A 17,031-nucleotide genomic window follows, 5' to 3' on the forward strand; every position below is an offset into this window, starting at 1 on the left:
AGAGAGAGAGAGAGTGAGAGGAGGGAGAGAGAGAGAGAGAGAGAGAGAGAGAGAGAGAGAGAGAGAGAGAGAGAGGGAGAGAGAGACAGAGTGAGAGGGAGCGAGAGAGAGACAGAGTGAGAGGGAGCGAGAGAGAGAGTGAGAGAGCGAGAGAGAGAGAGAGAGAGAGGGAGAGAGAGAGAGGGAGAGAGAGAGAGAGTGAGGAGTCGACATCTGTGTATCACATCAAGGCAGCTGTGGTTAGAGTGGACTGCAGTTATTTTATGAACGAGAGGCAGAGGGGGACAGAAGTGGAGAGAAGGAGAGAGAAGGACAAAGGAGGGGGGCCTGGGTGAGTTTCCAAGCCCAGGACGGTGAACCCTGATCGGGGGTCTTTCAGGCAACAGTGGGGTTAGACCAGGCCCCTGGAGTTCCTTTGGAGAGATGAGGACCTCTGAGAAGACAGTGTTTAGACACAGGTGAAAATCAAATGAATCGTGACTCTAATGGATCCTGTGATTACAACATGGATTGACCTTTTCTTCTTCTCATCTGAAGGGATATTTTGTTTTTTACGTGGACTTTTTTCTGTGTGGAAATGGGTCTATTTTTTCTGCATGAATTTGGAGTTTCAAGTCTTTCTGGTGTGTATTTTAAGGAGGCTGTTTAGTTGACTCTGTGGATCTGAAACTGCCCCACTCATCTGAAGGGATCTAAACAATAACTATTTTGGCCTTGGACTTCTTTCACATATCATTTTTTTCTGGAGTTTTGTGGTTTTTTCCAATATGTTTTTTTTCATGCAGTAGTGAGACTGCTTTGTAACCTTGGTAACCAAGCGGTAACCAGCGTCAACTGGCCCGGTAACCATGGCAGCAGCCTATCGCGTGGTCGTGAGCAGTGTTAGTTGCTACAGCAGCGTGGTGGTGGACCGTCGGGCTCAAGTCACGCGGTGCACTACTGCTCGGGTCATGTGGGGCGCTGTCCCAGGGACTTGACTGTACTGTTGCCCATCGCAGCACCTGCTCCCGGCTGCTGACCGCCCCTCACACACACACGCTCACACACCCCCGACCCCTCACATTCACACACAACCTGACCCGAAATACGAACTCTCCTCACCAAATCCCCAACAGCTGTAAATTTAGTATCACCAGCTCTATCGGGAGTTTTGGTGTTCCTAATGATCCTAACAGTGTGTATGGTGTGGTGGGGAGGACAGTCCTCCATGGCGAGGTAAGAAGGCCAGCACTACCACCACTACTACCAGCTCTGGTCCTGACCGGCCTCTCCCAGAGCTCTGCCAGTCTGAAGGACATCACAGGAGAAGCCATCAACCTGGCCAGTGGCAAACTCAAGAGTTCTCCTTCGAAGCTCCGCCTCTCCACCAGTCACGTGACCTTCAGGAAAGGTCGCAAGGGTAAGGCGGACTCGTACAGCCGTCGGTCCACGGACCTCGGCATCGTCTACGGACAGTTCACGGGGAACGTCGGAGGAGCGGGGAATGGGACTATTACCGGAAATGGAAACGCCAATGATGAGAACCTGCCTCCTTTCAGCGACACCACCAAGCTGCTCAAAGGCCTATCGCCTGCTAGCATCACCGCCGGGGGCGGGTCTCTATCCACAACCAGCCTATCCAGTGCCTCCAGGGCCGGGGGGCGGGTCCACCAGTATCCAGCGCCTGCTCTGGTTCCTTGGAGCGGGGCTAAACACAGTGGGCGTCTCTCTACCTCAGCTCATTAGCCGACGTCCCTCATCGCCCGGTTACTGGAGAAGACCCGTGCAGGGGAGGGAGGAGTGGGAGGAGCAGGGGGAAGACATACGGGCCTGTCTGGACATTCTGGTCAAGTGTTCAGAGGACTTGAAGAAATGTACTGACATCATCCAAGCAGTGTATCAGTCGGAAGAGTCCCGGGGGAGGGAGGATGGGGGAGCCAGTCAGAGGCATCTACAGAGCTGTGATGACCAGACTGAGCTCCTATCTGACAGAAACTGCCTCTAGAGCTGGAGGGCTGGGTTAGGGTTAGGGTCCAGGGCTGGAGGTCAAGGGTCAGGGATTGGAGGTAATAACGCGAGTTGGCCGAGCTGGTTAGTAGTCTCCATATGCTGCAGCAAGCTGCTGTCCCCTTCTCACCCATATTTGGGAATGATCAACCGCCACGGTATGAGGGACGTTGTTCAGAACCCTCCCTTACCCAAGAGCAGGGATATACTGCCACCCTCGTCACTCGCTCCAGACTCTTCTCTCTTTGTCCACTACGCCTGAGACAGCAGGGAGACATGAGGTTCAGACCAGCGGGCTGCAGCACACACACACTCTGTCACACACACACACTCTGTCACACACACACACTCTGTCACACACACACACTCTGTCACACACATACACTCCCTCACCGCACACACACACTCTGTCACACACACTCTCCCTCACCGCACACACACACTCTGTCACACACACACTCTCCCTCACCGCACACACACACGTTGTCCATTTCTACCCCTCCATCCCAGGCACACACACCTTCATCGCAAACGCACACTCCGTCAGAGTGCACACACACTCCATCCATCTCCCCCATGGAGGCTCTCTTCATTGAGGAGGATGCAGACCTAGGAAGGGGGCTGAACAGGGCTTCCAGACACACACACTCACACACACCGACCAGAAGTCTCACACACACTCACAGTCGGAACGGGACAGCTTTTAGTCCACACACACCCCCCAGCTCCGCGCACACACATCTCAGCCCCAATCTGTCACACGTACACGTTACACACACACTCCAGTCTGCTGGTGAAGACCTCACCTGCCCCCCAACCTCCGAACACACCCCTCCTGTCACTCATAGAGACGATGACATCGACAGGCTTCTGATGGACTTGGAGTGTCTGTCGCAGAGCATGGGTCGGGAGAGAGACCGAGTCAGAGAGGGAGAGAGAGAGGCGGAGCCCCCTCTCCCCGTTAAGACCAGACAGAGGGGGACAGGACAGGGGAACACCTCCACACAAACACAACCCTCTCTCCAGACACAAACCCAAATCAACCCCCAGGCTCAAAGGCCTGTTCCTGTTAGCCACCTAACCGCTAACGCCCAGGCCACTAGGTCGACCCCCAGCTTGCCTGCTCCTCTCCCCAGGCAGAGGGCAGCGTGGTGGGGCTGGGAGATGAGGAGGACAGGGCCCTGCTGCTGAGGATCCTGGAGAGCATTGAGCTTTGCCCAGGAACTGGTGGACTCTGGGGGTAGTCCTGGGAACACTGGGAAGACTGGGGCTCAGAGCAAAGAGAAGGAGGTGATGAGACTCCTACAGGACACTCTGGCTACTGCAGCCAAGACTGACACTCTGACGCAGGCCAAACTACCTGGATCTCCACCCGCTGGGCAGGTGACTGTCCGTGTCCATCTATTCCTATTTACGGTATTGTGTTTATGTTGCAGGTTCTTCTTTCTATGTATGTGAACTGAACTGTGTCTTTACCTACAGATGGACCTGTATCCACGCCTGCACCCAGACCTACATCTGGTGCTGTATCCACGCCTGCACCCAGACCTACATCTGGTGCTGTATCCACGCCTGCACCCAGACCTACATCTGGTGCTGTATCCTGTTCCTGCACCCAGACCTACTGTTCCTACAGCTCTACCTGTCTCTTCAGCTCCCACCTGTCCCTGTCCACACAACCCTAGCAGAATCTGTCGCTACAGACCATGCTATACCTTCTGCCCTACCCACACCTGTTCCACCCCCTACAGTCGTACCCACACCTGTTCCACCCCCTACAGTCGTACCCACACCTGTTCCACCCCCACAGTCGTACCCACACCTGTTCCACCCCTACAGTTGTACCCACACCTGTTCCACCCCCTACAGTCGTACCCACACCTGTTCCACCCCTACAGTCATACCCACACCTGTTCCACCCCCTACAGTCGTACCCACACCTTCAGAAGCAGCCGCTAGACGTGAACATCCTCCTGTAGCTGACCTGACAGCGGTACTTACCACCACGGCCACCCCTCCACCGGCTGTAACGCCTGTCCTCTCCCCTGTCCCGCCCCCTACACACACACCTGGAGAGGCACCTGTTGCAACCATCGCTGCTCCTCCTGTTGCCGTGAGACACCCGATGCCCACTAGCGATGTGGTTGCCCTGAGAGACATCGGCTCGACGCTGCTCATCCAGCAGACGCCCGAGGTGATCAGAGTGAGTACCCCTGACTGACGTGTGTGTGTGTGTGTGTGTGTGTGTGTGTGTGTGTGTGTGTGTGTGTGTGTGTGTGTGTGTGTGTGTGTGTGTGTGTGTGTGTGTGTGTGTGTGTGTGTGTGTGTGTGTGTCAGGCTGTCAGACTTCTATTAGTCAGGTCTACCTGCCTCTTCCTCTAATACTATTGCTGCTGAAGGAGACTACCTTCTCTGTGTTCTAGTTGAGAGATGTATTGTTGGTTGGATATGTGTATATGTGTTAGCTGAGAGAGACAGAAATAGATTAAGGGAGAGGGAGGCAGAGAGAGAGAGTGAGGCAGAGAGAGAGGGACAGAGAGAGCGTAAGAGACAGAAGGAGGCATGCAGAGAGTTAGAGAGGCAGAGACAGTGAGGGAGGCAGAGACATGGTGGGAGGCAGAGACAGGGAGAGGGAGGCAGAGACAGGGAGGAGGCACAGAGGAGACAGGGAGGGTGGCAGAGACTCCTCTCCTCTGGAATGTTTGGAGGTAGGCAGAGACTTTGTGGTCAGGCATGAGACAGGGAGGGAGGCAGAGACAGGGTGGGAGGCAGAGACAGGGAGGAGGCAGAGACAGACAAGACAGGGAGGGAGGCAGAGACAGTTTGGGGTAGAGACAGGGAGGGAGGCAGGAGACAGGGAGGGAGGCAGAGACAGGGAGGGAGGCAGTGACAGAGAGGGAGGCAGAGAGAGAGGCAGAGAGGGGAGGCAGAGACAGAGAGACAGAGAGAGGGAGGCAGAGACAGGGAGGGAGGCAGAGACAGGGAGGGAGGCAGAGACAGTGGCAGGGAGGAGAGACAGTGAGACAGTGGTGGCCAGGAGGCAGAGACTCCTCTGGGAGTTTGGGGTAGTTTAGGGGTGCTGTCAGAGGAGACAGAGAGGGAGGCAGAGAGAGAGAGGGGCAGAGAGACAGAGACAGAGGCAGAGAGAGAGGACAGAGAGAGACAAAGCAGCTCTCTCCTCTCCTCTGGAGGAGTTTGGGGTAGTTTGGCCAGCTTTGTGCTGTCCTCAGGACAGAGAGGAGGCAGAGAGAGTGCTGTCACAGGAGGCAGAGAGAGGAGGACAGAGGAGACAAAGTGGTGGCCAGCTCTCCTCTCCTCTGGAATGTTTGGGGTAGTTTAGGGCTTTGTGCTGTCACAGGAGACAGAGAGGGAGGCAGAGAGAGAGGGAGGAGAGCAGGGAGGCAGAGAGACAGAGAGGAGAGGCAGAGTTTGGGGTAGTTTAGGAGGACAGAGGAGACAAAGTGGTGGCCAGCTCTCTCCTCTCCTCTGGAATGTTTGGGGTAGTTTAGGGCTTTGTGCTGTCACAGGAGACAGAGAGGGAGGCAGAGAGAGAGAGAGGAGGCAGAGAGGAGGCAGAGAGAGAGAGGACAGAGGAGACAGAATGCTTGGGGTAGTTTAGAGGAGACAGGAAGGCAGAGTGGAGACAAAGTGGTGGCCAGCTCTCTCCTCTCCTCTGGAATGTTTGGGGTAGTTTAGGGCTTTGTGCTGTCACAGGAGACAGAGAGGGGAGGCAGAGAGAGAGAGACAGAGGAGACAAAGTGGTGGCCAGCTCTCTCCTCTCTGGAATGTTGGGGTAGTTTAGGGCTTTGTGCTGTCACAGGAGACAGAGAGGAGGGAGAGAGAGAGAGAGGGAGGCAGAGAGAGAGGGAGGCAGAGAGAGGAGGACAGAAGATGTGGAGACAAAGTGGTGGCCAGCTCTCTCCTCTCCTCTGGAATGTTTGGGGTAGTTTAGGGCTTTGTGCTGTCACAGGAGACAGAGAGGAGGCAGAGAGAGAGAGAGGGAGGCAGAGAGAGGAGGACAGAGGAGACAAAGTGGTGGCCAGCTCTCTCCTCTCCTCTGGAATGCTTGGGGTAGTTTAGGGCTTTGTGCTGTCACAGGAGACAGAGAGGCAGAGAGAGAGGAGACAAAGTGGAGACAAAGTGGTGGCCAGCTCTCTCCTCTCCTCTGGAATGTTTGGGGTAGTTTAGGGCTTTGTGCTGTCACAGGAGACAGAGAGGAGGCAGAGAGAGAGAGAGGGAGGCAGAGAGAGGAGGACAGAGGAGACAAAGTGGTGGCCAGCTCTCTCCTCTCCTCTGGAATGCTTGGGGTAGTTTAGGGCTTTGTGCTGTCACAGGAGACAGAGAGGGAGGCAGAGAGAGAGAGAGAGAGAGGGAGGCAGAGAGAGAGGGGGTAGTTTAGGGCTTTGGCAGAGAGGAGGACAGAAGGTGGAGACAAAGTGGTGGCCAGCTCTCTCCTCTCCTCTGGAATGTTTGGGGTAGTTTAGGGCTTTGTGCTGTCACAGGAGACAGAGAGAGGAGGACAGAGGAGACAAAGTGGTGGCCAGCTCTCCCTCTCCTCTGGAATGTTTGGGGTAGTTTAGGGCTTTGTGCTGTCACAGGAGACAGAGCATTATTGCTGTGTTTGTGTGTGTGCGTGTGTGTGTCAGTATGTTAAAGTGGGAGGTACTTTAGGTTCCTGGGTGTTCCGTCAGTGCTGGGTGCCATGGTAACGTCATAAATACAGTGCCTTCAGAAAGTGTTCACACCCCTTGACTTATTCCACATGTTGTTGTGTTACAGCCTGAATTTGAAATGCATGAAATATCGTTTTTGCTCACCCATCTACGCACAATACCACATAATGACAAAGTGAAAACATGTTTTAGACATTTTTGCATATTTATTGTAAATTGAATACAGAAATATCTTGTTTACATAAGTATCCACACCAATACATGTTAGAAGCACCTTTGGCAGTGATTATAGCTGTGAGTCTTTCTGGGTAAGTCACTAAGAGCTTTATACACCTGGATTGTACAATATTTGAACATTATTATTTTTAAATTCTTCAAGCTCTGTCAAGTTGGTTGTTAATCATTGCTAGACAGCCATTTTCACATCTTGCCATAGATTTTCAAGCCGATTTTAAGTCAAAGCTGTAACTAGGCCAATATTGTCTTGGTAAACAACTCTAGTGTAGATAAGTGTTTTAGGTTAATGTCCTGTTGAAAGGTGAATTTGTCAACAGTGTCTGTTGGAAAGCAGACTGAACCAGGTTTTCCTCGAGGATATTATACTCTATTCCGTTTCTTTTTAATTTGATTTATCCTAATAATAACAAGCAAACCCATAATATGATGCACTCACCAACATTCTTGAAAATATAAAGAGTGATACTCAGTGATGTGTTGTTTTGGATTTACCCCAAACATAACTTTATGTCCTGATGACAAATCGTTCATTTCTTTGCCACATTTCTGTACAGTTTTACTTTAGTTCAGGCTTCCTTCTTTTCACTCCTTCTTTTCCCTCTGTCATTTAGCTTCGTATTGTGGAGTAACTACAATGTTGTTGATCCATCCTCAGTTTTCTCCTATCACAGCCATTAAACCCGGTAACTGTTTTCAAGTCACCATTGACCTCATGGTAAAATCCCTGAGTGGTTTCCATCCTCTACAGCATCTGAATGACTTTCATGTTTAATTCATTTGTAAAAATGTCTGAAAACATAACTCCGTTTTGACATTATGGGGTTTAGTGTGTGTTTATGTTATGTATATTATGTGTTTAGACCAGTGACACAACATCTCAATTTAATCCATTTTAAATTCAGGCTGTAACACAACAACATGTGGAGAAAGTCAAGGGTTGTGAACACTTTCTGAAGGCCCTGTATGTGGCCTACATACATGGAGTAAGGTTACACCGCATGGTCAATCAACAGACAGGAGAGGGAGACGGAAAGAGAGATGGAGGGATGACAAGGAGAGAGAGAGAGAGAGAGAGAGAGAGAGAGAGAGAGAGAGAGAGAGAGAGAGAGAGAGAGAGAGAGAGAGAGAGAGAGAGAGAGAGAGAGAGAGAGAGAGAGATGAATGTAGATGAAGTGGTACACTCACAGTCTCTCCTCTCTGATTGGTTGAAGTGTTATTTTGGGACCAGTCTCTGTTGTTGTAGCAGAACGGGTGTGTGTGTGTGTGTGTGTGTGTGTGTGTGTGTGTGAGTGAGGGCTGATTTGAGCACAGCAGGAGAGGGTGGGGGCTGTTGGCATTGGGAATGTTAATGGTGTTGTTACCAGCGCGCACACACACACACACACACACACACACACACACACACACACACACACTAGGCTGACAGATAGAGGTGTGATGGGGACCTAAATCTGTCTGCTACGGCATCTTGCTAACAGACTCACTGTCGCCACAGTGTAAACGGACCCTGTGTGTGTGTGTGTGTGTGTGTGTGTGTGTGTGTGTGTGTGTGTGTGTGTGTGTGTGTGTGTGTGTGTGTGTGTGTGTGTGTGTGTGTGTGTGTGTGTGTGTGTGTGTGTGTGTGTGTGTGTGTGTGTGTGTGTGTGTGTGTGTGTGTGTGCATGTGTTTGTGTGAGTGTCTGTCGCCAAAGGGTAGGCTGACCCATTGCTACTGTTAGGTCACAGCTGAGTTTAGGAATAGCTATGTGTGTGTGTGTGTGTGTGTGTGTGTGTGTGTGTGTGTGTGTGTGTGTGTGTGTGTGTGTGTGTGTGTGTGTGTGTGTGGACTTTCTGACACCCGATGCCTCTTTGGCACTCTGCAGATTATGCAAATACACCCCAGTGCCAACCCCGCCCCATGTCCTAATTAAACATTACCCTGTCAGTCATACTGAAGTGCGACACAGGGGTCCAAAGGCAGTGTGTTTGTGTGTGTGTGTGTGTGTGTGTGTGTGTGTGTGTGTGTGTGTGTGTGTGTGTGTGTGTGTGTGTGTGTGTGTGTGTGTGTGTGTGTGTGTGTGTGTGTGTGTGTGTGTGTGTGTGTGTGTGTGTGTGTGTGTGTGTCTGGTGACAGAGTAATATAGGCCTTTCTGCACCTGTCAGAGTGTTCCCATTAATCACCATGGAGACCAGGAGGCAAGGCCAGATGAATCCAAGGCCAGGCAAGCCAGTCGAATGCAGAGCAGAGAGCAAGACAAGACTAGCAGAACAGACAGCAGAGAACAGACTAGTCATTTGGAGCCCAGAACAGAAATGAGGGTAGCCAACCGTCCTCCTACCCTTCTACAGTGACTGCATTTCAAATGGCACCCTATTCCATTGACTAGGGCCCTAGGCACTAGGGTGCCATTCGGGACAGAAGCCAGGCACAAGATAATAGAGCTGAAGGAAAACATGTGAGAAAAGAGAAGAGGTCGACAAGATGAAGGGGTTGTTGGGGTTGTTGTCTTGGGGCCGTTACTTAATGACATCAGCTCCCGAATGCTTCCACAGGAAATGAGGTCACAGCAGGAAGCCCAGCCAAGCGGTGAAAGAAGCCCCCTCCCCCACTTTCCCACTACTTCCCTCTCTAACACAAAAATACACACAGACACACCTTGGACTCATGGAGTCAGTGTTGCTGTGTGTAAGGGTTTCCAACACTGACAATAGCCTCCAAGGTTAGCCACCCCACCCACACACACACACACACACACACACACACACACACCACACACCCACACCACACACACACACACACACACACACACACACACACGAAGCCTCCAGTCCCATGGTGACATCATACACCACTCCCAGTGCAGGCTGGGATATTGCCCAAACAATATTTCCCAGAACCACACACATAGAAAGAGAGAGAATAGAGAACAACATCTGAAGAACTACACTTGATGACATCACATTCCTCTACACACACACACACACACACACACACACACACACACACACACACACACACACACACATGCACACACACACACATGCACACACACACAGAGGTAAGGATTAACATGTAACAGTCTCTCCGGTCACCTTAGTAACCATTGTCTGTTTACACAACTTCCTACATTTGTAATAAGTGTGTGTGTGTGTCTGTGTGTCCTGCAGCTCTCTGCTGTCATCTAGTTTTACTCTGCTGTTAACACACAGAGTTAAACAGGAGACATTCACCAGGGCCAACTTCATCCCCCTCCTGCTTCATCTAGGAGCTCTACCTCCATCTGTTGGGAGGAGAGGGTACTTCAGTACAAGAGGTCTGCTGGAGGACAGGGGTACTGCAGTACCAGAGGTCTGCTGGAGGACAGGGTACTGCAGTACCAGAGGTCTGCTGGAGGACAGGGGTACTGCAGTACAAGAGGTCTGCTGGAGGACAGGTGTACTGCAGTACAAGAGGTCTGTTGGAGGAGAGGGTACTGCAGTACAAGAGGTCTGCTGGGGGAGAGGGGTACTGCAGTACAAGAGGTCTGCTGGAGGACAGGTCTGCTACTGCAGTACAAGAGGTCTGCTGGAGGACAGGGGTACTGCAGTACAAGAGGTCTGGAGGAGAGGGGTACTGGGGGGTCTGCTGGAGGACAGGGGTACTGCAGTACAGCTGCTGGAGGACAGGTGTACTGCAGTACAAGTCTGCTGGAGGAGAGGGAGTACTGCAGGGGTCTGCTGGGGGAGGGGTACTGCTACAGCCCTACAGGTGTACAGGGAGGGTAGAAGAGATGGAGGAGCAGGTGTTTATCTGGATCTGAGTGGGTCTAGGAGAGAGAGAACATATATGTTACAGTGCAATCTGGCAGGTTTCTGAAATAGTTAGGAAATAGTCTGTGTTATGTGTTAACTACTGGGTCTGGGCAGCTTCTAACTCAGACACATAGTGCCCTCTTTTCTGCGGATGTGCGCGCACATGTGTGTGTGTGTGTGTGTGTGTGTGTGTGTGTGTGTGTGTGTGTGTGTGTGTTGGGAGAGGAAGTGAGTCTGGGAATAGAGCAGAGATGTGAAATGGGTTTCCTCGTTGTTGGCACGGTTGCCCTAAGAACATTCCGACCGATGAATCCAATCCAAGCCAAGGGTCGTTACCACAGAGATGGCATTTATGCATGCCTATTTTCAAGTATGTGTGTGTGTGTGTGTGTGTGTGTGTGTGAAGTCTGCCTAGTTGCTGCAGCAGAAATAAGCCTATAGAGTTAAGCCAACCCCTTGTACCATTTGACAACAATAAAGGACATCACAGTAACACTGGCAGTTCATTTTATGGCACTTTCATAAATGTGTTGTGAAAACAAGTATCCAACTGTTGTTGATTTGAGTGTTCAAGCCAGTCCAACTTAATTATAACACTCTTCTTACACCACACGTCAATAACGAGTACTTCCAGCTAATGCACTAGCTATCGCTAGTGGATAAGGGAAAGGTAGCATGTGTTGAAGGTTTGTTGACCTTTCTCTGAAATATTGAAGAATAACAACTTGTTAGTAATTGTTTACTTAAAAGTGAAGAGATTAGGGGAGGAGAGAAGAGAGGAGGAGAGGGAGGGAAGGAGAGAGGAGGGAGGGGGGGGCGGAAGCGATAAGAAGAGGGTAGAGGAAAAGGGAGGGCAGGAGAGGGGAGGAGAGAAGAGAGGAGGAGAGTGGCGGCGAGAAGAGAGGAGGAGAGGGGAGGGGAGAAGAGAGGAAGAGAGGAGGGGAGAAGAGAGGAGGAGAGGGGAGGGAGATGGGAGGGGAGAAGGGAGGAGAGGTGAGGGGAGGAGAGGGGAGGCGAGAAGAGAGGAGGGGAGGCGAGAAGAAGAGAGGAGGGAGAGGGGAGAAGAGGAGGAGGAGAGGGGAGGAGAGAAAAGAGGAGGAGAGGTGAGGGGAGAAGAGAGGAGGAGAGGGGAGGCGAGAAGAGAGGAGGAGAAGGGAGAAGAGAGGAGGAGAGGGGGAGGAGAGAAGAGAGGAGGAGAGGGGAGGGGGAGAAGAGAGGAGGAGAGGTGAGGGGGAGGAGAGGGGAGAAGAGAGGAGGAGAGGGAGGGAGAGAGAGAGGGGAGAGGGGAGGCAAGAAGAGAGGAGGAGAGGGGGAGAAGAGAGGAGGAGAGGGGAGGAGAAAGAGAGGAGGAGAGGGGGGAGGGAGAAGAGAGGAGAGGAGAGGGGAGAAGAGAGGAGGGAGAGGGGAGAAGAGAGGAGGAGGGAGGGGAGAGAAGAGAGGAGGGGCAGAAAGCGATAAGAGGAGGGTAGAGGAAAAAGGGAGGGGGCAGGAGAGGGGAGGAGAGAAGGAGGAGGAGAGAGCGGAGGCGAGAAGAGAGGAGGAGGGGGAGGGGAGAAGGAGGGAGGAGAGGGAGGGGGAGAGAGAGGAGGAGAGGGGAGAAGAGAGGAGGAGGAGGTGAGGGGAGAGAAGAGAGGAGGGGAGGGGAGGCGAGAAGAGAGGAGGAGAGGGGAGAAGAGAGGGGAGGAGAGGGGAGGGGAGAGAAAGAGAGGAGAGAGGGGAGGCGAAAGAGAGGGAGGGAGAGGGGAGAAGAGAGGAGGAGAGGTGAGGGGAGAAGAGAGGAGGAGGGTGAGGGGAGAAGAGGGGAGGAGAGGTGAGGGGGAGAAGAGAGGAGGAGAGGGGGAGGGAGAAGAGAGAGGGAGGGGGAGAAGAGGGAGGAGAGGGAGGGAGGAGAGAAGAGAGGAGGAGAGGGGAGGCGAGAACAGAGGAGGGGAGGGGAGAAGAGAGGAGGAGAGGCGAGGGGAAGGGGAGGAGGGAGAGGGGAGGGGAGAAGAGAAGGAGAGGCGAGGGGAGAAAGAGGAGGGCGGAAGCGATAAGAGGAGGGTAGAGGAAAAGGGAGGGCAGGAGAGGGGAGGAGAGAAGAGAGGGGGAGAGCGGAGGCGAAGAGGAGGAGGAGAGGGGGCGAGAAGGAGGGAGAGAGGGGAGAAGAGGGAGGAGGAGGGGAGGAGAGAGGGGAGGAGGAGAGGGGAGGCGAGAAGAGAGGGAGGAGGGGGAGAAGAGAGGAGGAGGGGAGGCGAGAAGAGAGAGGAGAGGAGGAGGGAGAGGGGGAGGGGAGGAGAGGGGAGGAGAGGGAGAGGGGAGAAGAGAGGAGGAGAGGGAGAAGGAGAAGAGGGGAGGAGAGGGGAGGAAGAGAGGAGGAGAGGGGAGGGGAGAAGAGAGGAGGAGAGGGGAGGGGAGAAGAGGGAGGAGAGGGGGAGGGGGGAGAAGAGAGGAGGAGGAGAGGGGAGGCGAAGAAGGAGAGGAGGAGAGGGGGAGGAGAGAGAGGGAGAGGAGGGGAGGGGAGAAGAGAGGAGGGGAGGAGGAGAAGAGAGGAGGAGAAGGGGAGGAGGGAGAGAGAGGGGGAGAGGGGAGAAGAGGAGGAGGGGGGAGAGGGGAGAAGAGAGGAGGAGAGGGGAGGGGAGAAGGAGGAGGAGCGAGGAAGCGGGGAGGGAGAGAGGAGGGGGAGGGGGAGAAGAGAGGAGGAGGGGAGGGGAGGAAGAGAGAGGAGGAGAGGGGAGAAGAGAGGAGGAGAGGGGATGAGAGAAGAGAGGAGGAGAGGGGAGGCAAGAAGAAGAGAGGAGGAGAGAGGGGAGAAGAGAGGAGGGAGGGGAGGAGAGAAGAGAGGAGGAGCAGGGGAGGGAGAACAGAGGAGGGGAGGGGAGTAGAGAGGGAGGAGAGGGAGGAAGAAGAGAGGAGGGAGGAGAGCCGAGGGAGGCAGGGGAGGGGGAAGAGAGGAGGAGAGGCGGGGGGAGAAGAGAGGAGTAGAGGGGAGGAGAGAAGAGGGAGGAGGGTGAGAGCGGAAGAGGACAGAAGGAGGGGAGGGGGAGAGAGAGAGGAGGAGAGGGGAGAAAGAGTAGAGGGGAGGAGAGAAAAAGGCGGGGGAGGTGAACAGAGGAGGGAGGGGAGAGAGAGGAGGAGGAGGGAGGAGAAGGAGGAGAGGGGGAGAAGAGAGGAGAGGAGGGGAGGGAGAAGAGAGGAGGAGGGTGGAGGGGAGGCGAGAGGAGGGAGAGGAGAGAGCGATAAGAGGAGGGTAGAGGAAAAGGGAGGGCAGGAGAGGGGAGGAGAGAGGAGGAGGAGGGGGAGGAGAGAAAGAGGAGGAGATGGGAGGAGAGAAGAGAGGAGGAGAGGGGAGAAGAGAGGAGGAGGAGGGAGGGGAGAAGAGACCAGGAGAGGGAGGAGAGAAGTGAGGAGGAGAGGGAGAGAGGAGGGGCGGAAAGCGATAAGAGAAGGGTAGAGGAAAAGGGAGGGCAGGAGGAGGGGAGGACAAGGCCTAGGGTCAGTCTAGCGGACCGGTTTAAGTCACTACCTCTGGTTCACAAATACCGCTGCAGCATGGACTCCAATCCACTGCTATTACAGCGCTCTCTTTTCTCCTCTTTTCTCTCTAATTCTGTACTGCCCCACTCCTTTACAAAAGACAAAGGAAAAGAAGAAGAGGTTAGGGGAGGAGAGAAGGAGGTTAGCGGAAGAGAGACGGAAGAGAGGAGAAGCCTGTCAGTTGGTCAGCGAGGAAAAGAGCACGCAGCTGGGTCAATGACATCTGTTCAGGGTCCGCTTACACACACACACACACACACACACACACACACACACACACGCACGCACACACATGCGCACACACACACACACACACACACACACACACACACACACACACACACACACACACTCATCTGCGCTTATCGCTGAGATTTATGACTCACCAAGTGCAGGGGTGCTTTAGGAACAACCAACCCACATTTTAGCTGTCACAAATAGCAGATAGCTTTTAGCATGATTCCACTGCCAGCACCGTTTAGCTACATAAAAACGCTATGCTGATGGTGGACCGAGCTACTAATAATAGCACTGAGCAGTTGCAACAGAAAACCACAACAAAGTCGTGTGAGCCACAGAACCATTGAGACAATGTGCATTTTAAATCATGCAGGCAAAGAGAGAGACTTACTGTGCTATTTACAAGTATTAGAACTTCTCCAGCTCTTGGAGGTGGCAGTGTGTGTGTGTGTGTGTGTGTGTGTGTGTGTGTTGTGTGTGTGTGTGTGTGTGTGTGTGTGTGTGTGTGTGTGTGTGTGTGTGTGTGTGTGTGTGTGTGTGTGTGTGTGTGTGTGTGTGTGTGTGTGTGTGTGTGTGTGTGCGTGCGTGCGTGCGTGCGTACGTGCGTGGGTGACTCCTCACTGAGGGTTTGTGTCGTACACACGTACACACACACACACACACACACACACACACACACACACACACACACGGTGGGATTATTCACTTCATGTCGAGCGTGTCTGATGTTCCTGTCGTAACTCTCTCCCCTCCTGTCAGCTGTAGCACTGTTCAGTTCTACTACCAACTGGTACGCGTCAACAATCATCTCCTCCAACTTCCTGCAGCGTTTAGTTCCAGCCCTGCCCTAACATACCTGATTCTGTTAGTAAGGGGTTCATCAGGACATTGATAAGCTGAATCAGGTGTGTTAGAGCAGGGCTGTAACAAAGCCCTGCACGCCCTGTAGCTCTGTAGTAAGAGGATTGGTCACCCCTGTTATAGATTGTGAGACTCTCCCCCGTGCAGCCTTCTGGTCTACCTGTAACTCCGCTGCACCTGGCGTGGCCAGTAGCCACAGAGGTTTTACCATTTGGTTAGTAGACTGGGCACTGGTTGACAGGCTCAACATACAGTCGCACTGTAGACCAGCATTGAGGATTCCTGGTAATACACAGCCACGGCCACTAGATGGGGCTGAGCGATCCTCCAGTCCAGACTTCACGCAGAACATCCAGAATACTGTTGAGGCTAACTTTAGCCAGTGATGCTAGGGGATGGGGGGCAGGGGAGCGGGGAACACACAGATATGCAACACGACCAAACCAAACCCCCCGCCCTACCCTTTAGCTCAGGACAGCCGGTGTGTGTGTGTGTGTGTGTGTGTGTGTGTGTGTGTCGCAGCCAGACCTCGGCCTGTCTCATATTTCCCAGAGTTGGTCTCTCAGTTTGATTCTCAGAGCGACAGGCTACAGAAGGACTATACCGTAGAACCAGAGAACCACAGGGGAGACAGGAACTTTTATACCCCAGAGAGAAGCACACTGTTGGGCCACGTATAGCCACCGGCTGGCCGCCGCTATGGTTTTACAAGATACGCTAGGAGCTAACACACGGATAATATCAGCGCACACGCACGGATAAGCTACAGACTCAACCCTGAGAGAGAGAGAGAAAATATAGGTGTGTCTGAGTGGGGGTCGACAGTATTTGTCAATATTAGAGAGTGTTTCTGTGGAAGTGAAGCAACAGGAAGTTTGATTGAGAAAAGAGTGTGAGTGTGTGTTTGAGTGTGTGTGTGTGTGTGTGTGAGGCTAGCAGACATGGAGTGAGAACCAGCTAGCTGCAGGTGGACTCAGAACCGACCTGGAACACTGTCCAGTTGGATCTTCCTTCGTTTCTCTGTGGACTCATTTTCTTCTCTTGGGGGACTCTTTTCTTTTCCGATATATTCTGTTACTCTTTTTGTTCTTGTCTCCTTCAATCTGTTCTCCTGGATACGTGAAAGGAAGCATCCCTCGTTCCGTTGGACAGAATGGAGAGAATCAAATACTTTGGAGAAAATAAATAGAAAGCTGGAATCCATTGCATGGAGAGAGTGAACAACTGAAAAGAAGAGAGAATTATAGAGCTGTGGTCTGTAGATAGACTGTAGACTCCATGGAACTGTTGGTTGTCTAGTAGTCCTGTCTGTAATTCTACACCAGGGCCGGTCTGGGGTTCATCTGGCTCTCAGGGGTTTTGCTGCACCCTCCACAATCACCAGCTGGGAATTTGAATCAGCTTTGAACTTGAACCGCTACCTAAGAAACGGATGCAATAAAGTAACCATCGTCACCTTCATCTTCTCCTATCAACGTCACCTTCATCCTCTCATTGTCATCTTCATCCTTTCCTATCATCATCTTCATCCTCTCCTATCATCATCGTCATCCTCTCCTATCATCATCTTCATCCTCTCCTATCATCACCTTCATCCTCTCCTATCATCGTCATCTTCATCCTCTCCTATCAACGTCACCTTCATTCTCTCATCGTCATCTTCATCCTCTCCTATCATCGTCATCTTCATCCTCTCCTCTCTATCGTCATCTTCGTCCTCACCTATCAACGTCATGTTTATCAAGGAGTC

General features: G+C 52.7%; 1 pseudogene; it reads left to right on the plus strand.

Moving 5' to 3' along the window:
* The first annotated feature begins 848 nt into the window (after nucleotides 1-848).
* The window catches only part of LOC135534149 (serine/threonine-protein phosphatase 2A regulatory subunit B'' subunit alpha-like), a 28,196-nt pseudogene continuing 12,013 nt past the window's right edge, over nucleotides 849-17,031 (plus strand).

The sequence above is a fragment of the Oncorhynchus masou genome, unplaced genomic scaffold (genome assembly GCF_036934945.1).
Source record: "Oncorhynchus masou masou isolate Uvic2021 unplaced genomic scaffold, UVic_Omas_1.1 unplaced_scaffold_3068, whole genome shotgun sequence".
Taxonomy (NCBI): domain Eukaryota; kingdom Metazoa; phylum Chordata; class Actinopteri; order Salmoniformes; family Salmonidae; genus Oncorhynchus; species Oncorhynchus masou.